The sequence below is a fragment of the Callithrix jacchus genome, chromosome 6 (genome assembly GCF_049354715.1).
Source record: "Callithrix jacchus isolate 240 chromosome 6, calJac240_pri, whole genome shotgun sequence".
NCBI classification, from domain to species: domain Eukaryota; kingdom Metazoa; phylum Chordata; class Mammalia; order Primates; family Cebidae; genus Callithrix; species Callithrix jacchus.
Genome location: NC_133507.1, coordinates 145,866,178 through 145,879,206, shown reverse-complemented (window position 1 = coordinate 145,879,206; position 13,029 = coordinate 145,866,178). Strand labels below are relative to the sequence as shown.

Here is a 13,029-nt window from a genome sequence, read left to right as displayed (position 1 = left end):
AACACCTACAGGATGAGATTGGCATTTTTAGCACAACATGCAAGGCCTTCATGATGGACCCACATGGCTAGTTTCAACTCTGACATCTCCACTCCCTAGCTCACACCCTGTACCTTGAACTCACTGAGCTCTTTGCCTTAAATAAACAAGTCTGCCTCATTCTCTCCCTTTCCAAGGTTTGCCCCAACCTGGAATGCTGTCACCATGAGCTCACACCCCTGTGTTTGTTATTGGGCCACCTCCTCAGACTTTGAGACTCAGCTGTGTCATTCATTTCAGTATCACTTCCGGAAGTTTTTCGTTTATCTTATGCACCCCACAACCCACAGTGCATTAGATGAATGCCAGAGTCCATACTGCCATCACATCAACTCTTGTAAGCATCTTCTGACCTGTGTCCCTACTCAACACATATTACCCAGTCATTTACAGAGTGCCTGCTAGACACGGAATCTTCAAGGGTGAGCAAAATGAACATTCAGCTCTAATGGAGAAACTCAACAAATTATTACATATAAGAAAAGCACTGGATATGTTCATTACTGTCAGGGAAAACAAAAGAATTCCACGAGTGTATAAACATGTAGGCTGGGGAAGGATTCTTTGAGGAGGTGGTAACTGGGCTGAAATGTAAAGTGTAAATAGAAGTGAAGGGGGGAAATATTCCAAATAGGATGGGAAGTCCTGTCTTTGTTTATTTCTAAGCCCTGACAAATACAGACATGAAACATGCTGATTGGGAGATGGCATGACTGAATGAGGGATTTAGTGATATCAAGGTACTGGTGTTCTGAGAATTTCTTCATGCCTCAGTGTGACCCACCAAATAAACTCTGAAAGTCATTGAATCTACCTGGTGATTCTGATGCTGTACTTTCTCTTCCTACTACTCTAGGAGAAGGAAAGCTGTGTGTGTCAATCCCAAATGACCACCTGCTACCCCAAAGGATGGCCAATAGGAAGTCAGTAAGAAAACAGTCTCTTAGAAGTGGAGACTAAAAGTCTGAGGCCAAATTATCTGAAAAAATAATGGCAAGGTCGGGAAAGAGGAGAGGAAGTGAAGATGAAAGAGGAGAGTAGGAATCATGAGAAGATAGTTCTGGCCATGGAAAAAGCCGCAGCTGAATTCTTCTTGGTCAGAAGCCAGGCATAATTATTAAAAGCAAATCCTTTTCTAGAAATAGTGAAAGGAAACCTGAACCACTGGACTCTGCATAAGTAAAAGTTTGTTTGTTTTCTCAGACCAAAGTGTGTTTGTCCCTAAGCCTTAGGGTTGTTTGTCTCTGTGAGATCCCTGAGGGCTGAGGGAGGAGCTTCCATGGAGAATGGATCTCAGTCCTGGAGTCAAGCTGGGACCAGTTTTATAGGAAGAACCTCCTCCAAGGGAAACTTTGGAAAGTTTGTTTATCTTTTTGATAATAAAAAATGGTATTATTGTTATCCTGATTTCATCAAGTCATTTCTCTTTCATTTTTCTTACTCACTGTGCAGGATGCTTTGTAATTAGTTTTCTTTTTCTTTTAAACCTCTAAAGCAATGCCAGGAACAGACACATAACCATGCCTCTTAGGAGAGAGGGTTGCCTTCCAATCTGGAAAAGCATGGAGGAGCCGGTGGCTATCAGTTCTACTCAGAGCCAGTGTCATTAGTGTAATCATAGGCCATTGTCCTGTATTGTTGGAGGGAGCCATTTGCCCAAAAACCTTTCATACTGTTCTTTCATGCTGTTCTGGACTTGATGATGAAGCTGAAAAATCCAGATCTAAATTTCTAAAGGGATCCTTAATGCCTCCCTGAAATAAAAAATATGTATACCCTCATTGGTTTATGCTCTCTGACTAGAACTCAGCCACCCCAAACCTCAACTTGGTTTTTTGCTTTTTGGTTTTGGTTTTGTGTGTGTGTGTGTTATGTGATGGAGTCTTGCTCTATTGCCCAGGTTGGAGTGCAATGGCACCATCTCAGCTCACTGCAACTTTTGCCTCCCAGATTCAGCCTCCCCAGTAGCTGGGATTAGAGGCGTGTGCCACTATGCCTGGCTAATTTTGGTATTTTTAGTAGAGAGAGGGTTTTGCCATGTTGCCCAGGCTGGTCTTCAACTCCTGACCTCAAGTGATCCACCCCACTCAACATCCCAAAGCGCTGGGATTACAGGCGTGAGCCACCACACCTAGCCAAAACCCTCAACTTTATAAGGAGGTTTTAAAAAAGTGATCCCCTCTCTGGAAATGGTAGAATTTTTTTAAAAGTGAAAAGCAGAAAGTAAAAGTCTGATGAGAGGCTGAGAGCCACAGAATAAGTATCATGAATGGAATTTTATACACATAAGTTGAAGGAACATCACAGAAGCTATTTTTTTTAAGGGTACTAATTTTAAAGCTAGGCAGACCTTGGTCAAGTCCCAACCCTTCCATAAATCAACCAAATGAACTTGAGCAAATTTTGGTAAGAGGCTGCTCCTTAGTCCTCATTTTATATAAATCATAGCTTAAAAGATTGCTGACATAATTAGAAATTGGAAAACAGACTCGCAAAGTTAAATCTGACTTATTTAGTCTTGTTTCTTTTTTTTGAAATAGCATAAGAATTTATTAAAGAATATCAGTTGATTTAGAGTCTCCTGAAAGATCAGAGAAACACTAGAATTATGCAGTCAGGAAAAATGCCCAAATTTCACCCCCAGACTGCTCATACAAGCAATCATACAACAGTGGATAATTATCATCATTTTCATTATGAGCACAAAACACAGGACACTACAGCATGGATCTTGGTCACTTTTGCTTCTAAAAGTTCTTAACATGACCACACTGCTACCCTCATTTACAGAATTCTTCACTACATTCCCGTCCTTATTTCTAACACAAATCCTGCAGATTTCCTTCTCTGAATTTCCCAAGTAGAAGAAGAAAGAAGCTCTCCCAGGTGGTGATGAGAGAGGACCGCTGGTCAGCTGATGTCAAAAAGGCTGACACTGGAATTGAAACAGTACATCTTCCTGGAGTGTGTTAGCCAGAAGGAGGAGAAAAAATGCCCTACCTTCCTCAGTAGATCCTAAAGGGAATAGAAAAATTAGGCAAAATAAGAGTGGCTCCATATGACAACCCACCAAGAGTTTTCCATCTACCCAGAATGTTGCAGTGAAGAAGGCAAAAGTAAGAAAACTTTTGGAAATATTTTCACCCATGATTGCAAAGGATTTATTCATTCAATATCCATGACATCTTGACTGAGCACCTTTCATATCCCGGATACTCTTCTAGGTACTTGAAATACATTAATAAACAGACAAGAGTCTCTGTCCTTGTGGAGCTGAAGTTTTTGTAGAGATAGACAACCAGTGAATACAGCAAAGAAATAAGCAATACACAATGTTAGAAGTTGTTAAGTGTGATGAAAGATGGGGGGCAGGGAAAGAGGGAGAGGAGAGGAGCAGGTTGTGGTCTTAAGTAAACTAGGTCAGGGAAGTATCAAAAATGTTCGATACTCAAAAGAAAAACCCAAAAAGAGGATGGTCCTGGGAAACCTAGGAAATCACAATTCATTTTCTCTGATTTAAGTTCTAAATTGAAATTCGACTTTATATCTCACTGCCCAGGTCCACTTAAATTCTGCTGAGAATGAGCCCAGATGTGTCCCCCACAGTGCCTAGGATGTCAACAAACATTCACTCTCTCACGCTATTTTGATGGATGAGTGAATGAATGATGGCTATGAAATACTCTCCTCAGATAAATAATGGCTCAAAATTCACTCTAATACATTGAGAACCTATCTCCCAAGTGGTTGGTCATTTTTCCCCCCAGAATAAGCACATCTCCTGCTCCCTGCTTCTCTCCCTGGCGAATTTCTCAGTTTCCAAGAGAGATGATATGTTTGGGCCAGTATGACACCTTTCACTATGGAACTCTAGTCGTAGGCAGCCGCACATCAAACTGCCCCATCGTTGAGTTTCCTTATAGTTCCTTTTTGTTCCAACAAAGACAAGAGGACCAGGCCAGACTGTTGTGGTCACAGTGACAGGGTCCCCAGCAGTAAGAGAGGAAGACACCGCAGTTCAAACTCCCCAAGACACATTCCTCAGAAGGAGACTGCAAGACAGGCGGGCATATAACAGCTTTATGAACCAGCAGGTCTTAGTTTCAGGAAGAAAATGAGGAGAGTGAGGTTAAGGTTATTAGATAAGCCCCTGAGTTGCTGTGGGAATCGCTGTGGTTTAAATATTGATTCGTCTCTCTGCAAGCTGCAGTAATCACTTGAATAGGTTCACATATCTTGTTAGATATGTGAACCTGGTCCCTAGCCAGGCAACAACCAAGGGAACTGAATTCTCAAATGCAGAACGCTTTTTATTACAGACATTTAACTTACGACAGTACTTCTCTTATATTAGACTTTTCACTTCCCTGCACTATTCCACACATCTGCAAAATCTCAACAGTTAAGAGTCAGTATCATACATAAGCACTGGAACAAAGGCCATACGTAAGAAAACACCTCCAAACCAAAACCGAAAGCTCCAGTAAGTGAGTTTTACAAAAGTGTTTGCCGTCTCATGAGGTTGGACCTGAATCAGTTCTCAAATATCTGAATTATATCTACTGTTTAATTCTTTTGCGTGGTGGTTCTTTTGGGTCAAACATACGTATCTGTTTCCTCTTAATACTTAACTCAGTGTCCCAAGCAAGGCACTGGACAGGGCAGCAGTTGATGGAAATGTGCTGAGCTGTGTGTAAGCTGACAACGAGGAACAGTTAGCAGGGTGGCCTGGTATAAATCGACCCGGATCAAAGGGAAGATAAACACCAAGGGCAGTCATTCCGGTTTCATTTGTAAGGTGTGGTAGCACGGAAGGGCTTTGTGTCTGCTTCACTGGGGAGAACACGAAAAGGACATTATTTTCATTCTGCTCGGCTTTGACATTGAACACCACACACACATCAAACCCCCTTCCCTAATGGCAAGTCTTTCTCAATACTTCTCCACAGAGCTCTTTTCAGTCATGCCTTCTGCTCAAACATCTGGGACCGTGTCAGAACACGTTCATCAGTGGTGGCAAACTTCTGGCTCATGGGCAGGATGCAGGATGCAGGGACATTTTGCTGGGCCTGGACTGAGTTTTTTTAAAAGCATTTAAGATCATTTCCAGTATTTAAAAATTGAGAGGTTTCATGCAAAAATCTTGTTACCTAACTTGTCTTGACACATCAGAAGATCTGGCAATACTGACAAGAAGGGTTAGATGTGGGCAGCCAGTGTCCATTTCAGCTAGGTAAGCACGCTCCAACTCACACAAACCTCTGCCTGGTTTTATGCCTAGGTGTTACCTGCTTCATATGTGAGAACATTTAAATTGTTGACAAACTGCTCTGACCATTTTGACAACTGGTTCAAAGCAGGGAATGACAGCCATCATGTATCAAGTGCCATCATATGGGCAGACAGCATTCTGAGCTCTCTCTCTATACAAACTCATTTATCCCTCAAACAGCTCCATAAACTCCACAAATTACAAAAGGGAAATTGAAGTAAGAGAAATTCAGTGATTTACTGGGGGTCTTGCAAGTAGGAAGCGCTAGAGATATGAGGAGAGCCAAAGAGGCTTGACTCCAGATCTTGATGTAGAATTTCTAATCTACGGCAAAGAAATTTAAAATGAACTTAATTTTATGATTCCTCTTAGGGTTACCTGATCTGTTCTAACCTCGTAAGTATTTCTCATCACAAGTACCTTGCACATACAGGTAGACACATCATACAAGCCATGATAAATATGTATATATCCTGATGATCAGATTAAATATTTATTCATCAGCTTAACATCTGAGGGTCCTAAAGAAACAAGAAAACTAGCTACAGACATTGGCACCCGTTGGGTAGAAATGAGCCGTAGCTTGTTCCATGAGGAGGTGGCTGTGAGGGGTGTGGAGAGGAGATGGATGATGTGGTTGTCAGGAAGACCGCGAGCTCCTGAACCTCGCCGCCTTTATGGACTCAAGCTGTGCTCTGATCCAAACCACACACTGGGCTTGAGCTTTCCCGATTCATCTCAGAGTCTTCTTTCTCCGCTCAGGTTCCTCGTGACTAATTTGGGCCAGTAACTCCCTCCACAGCCACAGCTTCACCCCAACTTGGATTTCCCCCAAGCGGCCTTCCCTGGGGTTCATCGCATCCTTCTTACTTCCTCTGAGACGTCTTTTCTCTTCTCTGAATTCTCCTTTATGAATAAGACCTGAAGGCTGAAATCATCCTTTTTCTTTCTAACAAAATAAACTACCTAGATGTTATTTATTTCATTTCATTTCTGAATATTCTCGCTTTGGGGGTGTTTTGTTGTTGTTGTTGTCTGAGGCTTTTTGTTATTGTTTGTATAATGAAGCCCAGGCTGAAGACACTGTGGCGTCCCCAAAGCACTGCCTCTCGGCCCTGGAATTTTCCTTCAGCCTCAGCCAGCCACGCCTTTGGCTTCCTGTGGGCTGTGGCCTGAGAGCCCCTGCAGCTGGAGGGCTGCTCGCCTCACGTAACCACCTCTTTGCAGAGGCTCCAGGCTGGGCCTTTCTGGGAACCATAAATACCCAAATTCCCAGGCTCCTCCCCAGTCTCAGAACCCCTGTCTCCTTGGAAAGTATTTTTTATCTTTATTTTCCAGGATTTCATAATTTAAATGGATTACATTTCAGGGGAGGTGCAATTGATATCTTCAGAAATCAAAACCTTCAGGGGAAAAATTTACAAAATGAGGACTCCTATAACACCATATTGGCCTCACCTTCCCCTTAATTTTAATTTTTTAATTTAAGTACAAAGTACTGTCACTGTTATGGATTGAATGTTTGTGTCTCTTCCAAAAAATATATTGGAGTCTTACCTCCCTGGTATTAGTATGATGTGGTTTGGCTGTGTCCCCACCCAAATCTCATCTTAAATTGTAGCTTCCATAATTCCTACGTGCTGTGGATCATAGGTGGAGATAACTGAATCATGGAGGTGGTTCCCCACATATTATTCTTATGGTAGTGAATAGGTCTCCTGAGATCTGATGATTTTATAAGAGGTTTCCCCTTTCACTTGGCTCTCATTCTGTCTTGTCTGCTGCCATGTTGGATGTGTATTTTGCCTTCTGCCATTATTGTGAAGCCTCCCCAGCCATGTGGGACTATGAGTCCCTTAAACCTCTTTGGCGGTCCCTCTGTGTTGTCTAAGCTGGAGTGCAGTGTCTATTCACAGGCACAATCACGGCTCACTGCAGCCTCGAACTCCTGGGCTCAAGCAATTACCTTAGCCTCTCAAGTAGCTGGGACTACAGGTATACACCACCATACCTGGTAAGAAGCATTATCATAGACTAGTAAATATATGAGAAACTCATTGATACAGCTTGATCACTATAAACATTTAAATGGTCTTGTCTGTATCGATTTCCTTGTCAAGAAATAAAATCTTCTCTTCAATCTGAGTCACATTGTGAATTTAGATTATTTTTAAGATCTATTCCAACATGGTGAAACCCCGTCTCTACTAAAAATACAAAAATTAGCTGGGCATGGTGGCATGCACCTGTAGTCCCATCTACTCAGGAGGCTGAGGCAGGAGAATTGCTTGAACCCAGGAGGCAGAGGTTGCAGTGAGCCAAGGTCACGCCACTGCACTCCAGCCTGGGTGACATGGTGAGATATCTTAAAAAAAAAAAAATCTATTTTACTCCTTATTTTAGTAAATTTCAAGTAACCAAGATAATCCCAACAAAGAAAGAAAAATACAGGAATACAAAAATTAAGAGTACTCATTTTGATCCTGAACATTAAATTATTTGTTAAAAAATATTTCTATACAACAAAAGTTACCTGAATTTTCAAGATAAAATTTTGTCAATGCTTAGGGCAAATTACATTAATGAAATATATTTTTTGCTTAATATCAGTAATTTCAAGTCATTCCTGAAGTTTTCTAATAATGAAGTCCTTTTCCTTCTTCTAGTAAAACCAAGGTTTAAGGAAAAGGGTATGTTTAATATCCTCGTGTTGACAGTGTCTGGTAGATGACAGACATTCGATGTTTGTTCAAATGTTTGTTGAAGAAATAAATTTAGTGATACTTCATTATAGGGCTAATGGCATCATATTTTGAGAACTAAATTTGACCAGTGGCTAGTAACATGGGCATACAAATGCCAGGAGCTACAATCCATCCCCAGAACATGTTATTGTCCCATGTTTCCAAAGGAGAACTAAAAAGTTTATCCTTGTTTACCTTGTCTTGCAGAAAAGGGGTTGTGAGAGGTCTTCAATCTCAGAGACAGAGGAGATTGTAGGCAAGATGGAATAGACTAGACAGTTCCTGGGTGTTCTGAGAGCACCAGTTCAAGGTGGTATTGAATGGAGTTGACAAACTTGTTTGGTCTGAAGAGGGACATTGATAGCAGTGACAACCTAGGCATCTACATTTTTAAACATGTACCCTAAGATAGATGTTTTGTAAATATGGCCAGAATTCTCCACCTTCCCTGTATCCATGTCACTTGCAGTGTGTCACCCCAGCTCCTCTCCTGAAGTTGTGAAGTCTGTTTCCTCACCCTTGAATCTGGGCTGGTGTTGCAACTTGCTGTGACCAATGGAGTGTGGCAGAAGTAACACTGCGCTGGTGCTGCATTAGACCTCAAGAGGTCTTGCTTGCCTCTACTCATGCTCTTGTTTGCTGCCACTGTGTGAGCAGGCCCCATATAGTCTGCTGAATTGTTCGAGACATGTGGCCCCTTTCACCCCAGTTGATAGCCAGTCAGCTATGAGACATATGGGTGAGACCATCCAATGGTCCCTGAGAAAGGCCTGCAGATACACCAGCCCAACCAAGATCAGCCAGGCCGAGGTGACTGGCAACCACTCAGTTAACAGAAGTGTAGTCAGCCTATGGATTTGTAGGCAATAACAGATGGTTATGTTGAGAAACTGAGTTTTGCAGTAGGTAACCAATGTTTACCTTAAGTGATTTCTATAATCAGGCAAACTTGGGAAGCATTAGCATAGATGGTATCTGCAGTTTTCTTGGAATAAAGAGATAAGTTTGAATGCCAAGCTCCATAAATCCCTAGTATTTGGCTCTTCTGCCTCATTAATGAAGACAAGTAAAAATAAAATTAAGAAAATCTTAACTAAATTTTAACAGCTTAAAAAATCCACCAAAAGCCATAGAGAAATCACCAAGAATTATGATCTTCTAGGGAGGCACAGGGTTAGGTTATGAAAATAACCACAATCCCTCAGGAATGTGGTCTATGATCATCATGAACTCTCTAAAATACTCTGTTTAGGTTTCTCCTCCTCACAAATTGAATTGATATATGGAGCAAACAATGGTTCTTAATGCCTAGACTAACAAACAGGTGATGCTAATAGTAATGATTTTCAAGTAGCATAATTTGAGGAGTCTGGAAATAGATGCTGAATTCTTCATTTTCTAGCAATGGACACATTCTTCACTGCTTCTAGTCCTGTGCCCAATAATAACACTGTATTTTTATTGATGTTTCCAGATTATTGGATTGATGACTAGACAGGAAATCCTGTGCCACTCCACAGGGCAAGTTGTCTTAGCTATTTATTAATCACCAACAAGTGAGCTGCACTGAGTCACAGCAGCAAATTAAAGAGGAAATCTTAGTTACACTGATGATTTTTAATTTGTCCTTAGGTCAGCTAGAATGCATAAGGGAAAGTGTTATAGGAACAGTATGTCTAGAAAGAATACCAGAACTCAGGTTGCTTGAGCAATCTCCTTCTTTGGAGGCTGATGAATGAGCTACAATAATGATCCTTATGTTCTGACAACAATGAAAAAGAACTACTTTTTCAATTAGCACATTGATTAGAGGTTTCATAAGTACATTTATTCTCCTTTTATCAGCTAATAGGTTTTCTTATCGGGAAAACAATTCTGGCATGGTCTTACCTATTACAATGTTTTATTAAGATCCAGGACATTTTGAAGTAATAAAAAGAAAATAGCCTAATAAAAATGATTCAAAAAGTAACCTTATTTTGAACAAATTTGCTTAACCACTAAATCACATTATGTCTTATTTAGAATAAAATAGATTTAGAAGGAAAAGAGTCTATATCCTTTGATAAACCTCCTTTATGGACTAGGTGATGAGATTAAATAACCATATCTCAAATAGGAGGAGGCTGAGGGAATAAAAGAAACCTCTGTAGTGTGTAGCTGTCGTGCTTTGTTAAAACTTTTTTGCATGAACATAATAATGTCCTTTGATTTCATCTAAGAAGTAGACATGTTCTTACACCCGTATTATAGATGGAGAAATTGAGATTTTGTGATTTGGACTTGCTAAGTACACAGGCTATACATGTTAAAATCAATAATAAAGCACCTTATTTAAAATAAGTAGGTATCTTCCAGCTCAAGGTACCACATTAGACAGACTCATCTATCTCCTCTCTTGCTTGTATCTCCATTACATTTATTTTAAGGGAATCATAATAATAATGTATCAACTCACAACAAAGAGAAAGGGGAGACTGTAAACACTCAAGATTTCATTCAAAATTTCAATCGATTTTTAGAAAAATGGAAATCATATGCAGAAGTTGTAAGTGATCTAAGTGCGAAAAACAATGGTCAAGAATAGGTACAGGTGAGTGAGTGATATGGTCTGGCTGTGATCTGCCCCAACATAAACTTATGTTGAAATGTGACTCCAGGTGTGGCAGTGCTGGGAGGTGGGGCCTAGTGGGAGATGTTTGTGTCATGGCACAGGATCTACCATGAATAGTTAATGCCATCTTGTGGGAGTGGGTTTTTACTATGATGGGACTGGATGAGTTACCTAGAAAGCAGGTAGTCCTTTCTTGTGTTTGTTCTTTTTACACGTGTCCTCTTACTTCCATGTTTCCGCTGTGAGTTGAAGCATCACAAGATCCTCACCAGGTGGGCTGCCTAACCTTGGACTTTGAAGCCACCAGGTTCATTAGCCAAATAAACTTCTTTTCTTTATAAATTACTCAGTCTCAGTAATCTGTGATAGCAACATTGAACTAAGACAGTGAGCATCTGTGAAAGGAAATGATCTGTCCTGAAGAACCACAGGAAAGTTTGAATTTGAGAATTCTAGGTATAACAGAGGGTCAGGGTGAGTCATGGGAATAAATATTGAACAAGGGAATAATTGGGAGTCCATAGACTAACAGATCAAGTTAACCTTCACCCAGAAGCAGATGCCCAACAGATAAGTGTTTGCTCTTCTAGCAAGGAGAGTTGTTTTCTTAAAAACTGAAAGAAAGATATGAAAGAACTGAGGCCCTGATTGTAGGAGGTTATATCCCCTAAAAATGATCTTCACATTCCCACATGAGGGTTTCCAAAATATAAAGATGGAACACCACTCCTTCATCCTAAATTAAACAATATACAGGCTTCATCCTTCTTTATAGAGCTGCTTTTCCTAAAAATCCTCCTGGGACATTTTATTTCTTAACTACACACATTTTTGTTTTATTTCTTTAAAATTTTAAGTTGTTTTTATACACTTAGAAATTAAAAACTAAAGTAACCTTATTAAATTTTCTACCATCTTGGAGGTCATTTTCTATTCATGTTTATAATGTTATATTAATTACAAATTATAAGACACAATTTTTTAATAAATTTTTTTAAATTTTTAAATAAAATTTTATAATTTTTTTCTGACATAAAAATATCCCTAAAGTAACTTTTAAGGATGTGCATTACTTATCATATTGATCTTCACAGCTGAATATTATAGCAAAAGAAAAAGTAAAAAAACAGGCAATTTGGGAATGATTTAAAAAAAAATCCCTTGCTCAAATGAAATGCTATGCAGCTAGCCAAATTTTTAGGATAAAATTTATTATTTGAAAATGTTTGTGATATCTTATTGAGTGAAAAGGATGTTAGAAAATATTACAAAAGGCACTATTACAGTTTTTATTTAATAGTTATATTTAAATATGTGGATATGCATTGAAAAATGTCTGAAAACACATTCAATAAAATTGTAACAGCAACTGGCCCTGGGTGGTAAGATTATGAGTGGTTTGAGTTTTCCTTTTCTTTTTTTTTAACGTACATTTTTAAAAATCCTGTATAAACATGTAATATGTAAGTAATTTTATAATTGTTTTCTTGAAGCAATCTTACAGTTCTTTTTTCTTTTTCTTTTTTTATTCTTGTTCTCTTCTATAGAAAAGAACAAGAATATATGTATATCTATCTATCTATAGATATGTAAGTAATTAGATATATCTCATCTATCTGTCTATCTATATCTAGAAAAATCTCTTCCCAACATTGGCCTAGGCAAAGAATTCATGACTAAGACCCTAAAAGCAAATTGTACCTAATATGTAGTTTTTATCTCTCACTCATCTCCCACCCTTCCCATCTCCCACCCTCCCTCCATCTGAGTCTCCAATGTTTGTTAACCACTCTATATGCCTTTGTGTACCCATAGCTTAGCTCCAATTTATAAGTGAGAACATAGAGTATTTGGTTTTCAACTCCTGAGTTACTTCACTTAAAATAATGGCCTTCAGCTCTATCCAAGTTTCGGCAAAAGGGATTATTTTTCTTTTATGGCTGAGTAATTGTATTAGTCTGCTTTACACTGATATAAAGACATACCTAAGACTGGGCAGTTTACAAAGAAAAAGGTTTAATGGACTTACTGTTCCACATGGCTGAAGAAGCCTCACAATCATGGTAGGTGGCAAGGAGGAGCAAGTCTCATCTTACACAGATGGCAGCAGGCAAAGAGAGAGCTTGTGCAGGGAAACTCCCTGTTAGATCTCATGAGAGATCGCTGTCACAAGAACAGCATGGGAAAGACCTGCCCCCATGATTCAATTACCTCCCACTGGGTCCCGCCCACAACATGTGGAAATTCAAAATGAGATTTGGGTGGAGACACAACCAAACCACATCATTCTGCCCCTGACTCCTCCCAAATCTCATGTCCTCACATTTCAAAACACAATCATGCCTTCACAACAGTCCCCT

The 13,029-nt window shown here is 39.7% G+C and overlaps 1 long non-coding RNA gene across 1 annotated transcript in view; it reads right to left on the bottom strand.

The window, feature by feature from the left end:
- Positions 1–12,789, bottom strand: part of LOC144576720 (uncharacterized) — a 124,456-nt gene extending 111,667 nt beyond the window's left edge. Inside the window, exon 1 of the long non-coding RNA XR_013519127.1 lies at positions 12,699–12,789. This is a non-coding gene — a long non-coding RNA (uncharacterized LOC144576720). The remainder of the gene's footprint in view (positions 1–12,698) is intronic.
- Positions 12,790–13,029: the final 240 nt, after the last annotated feature.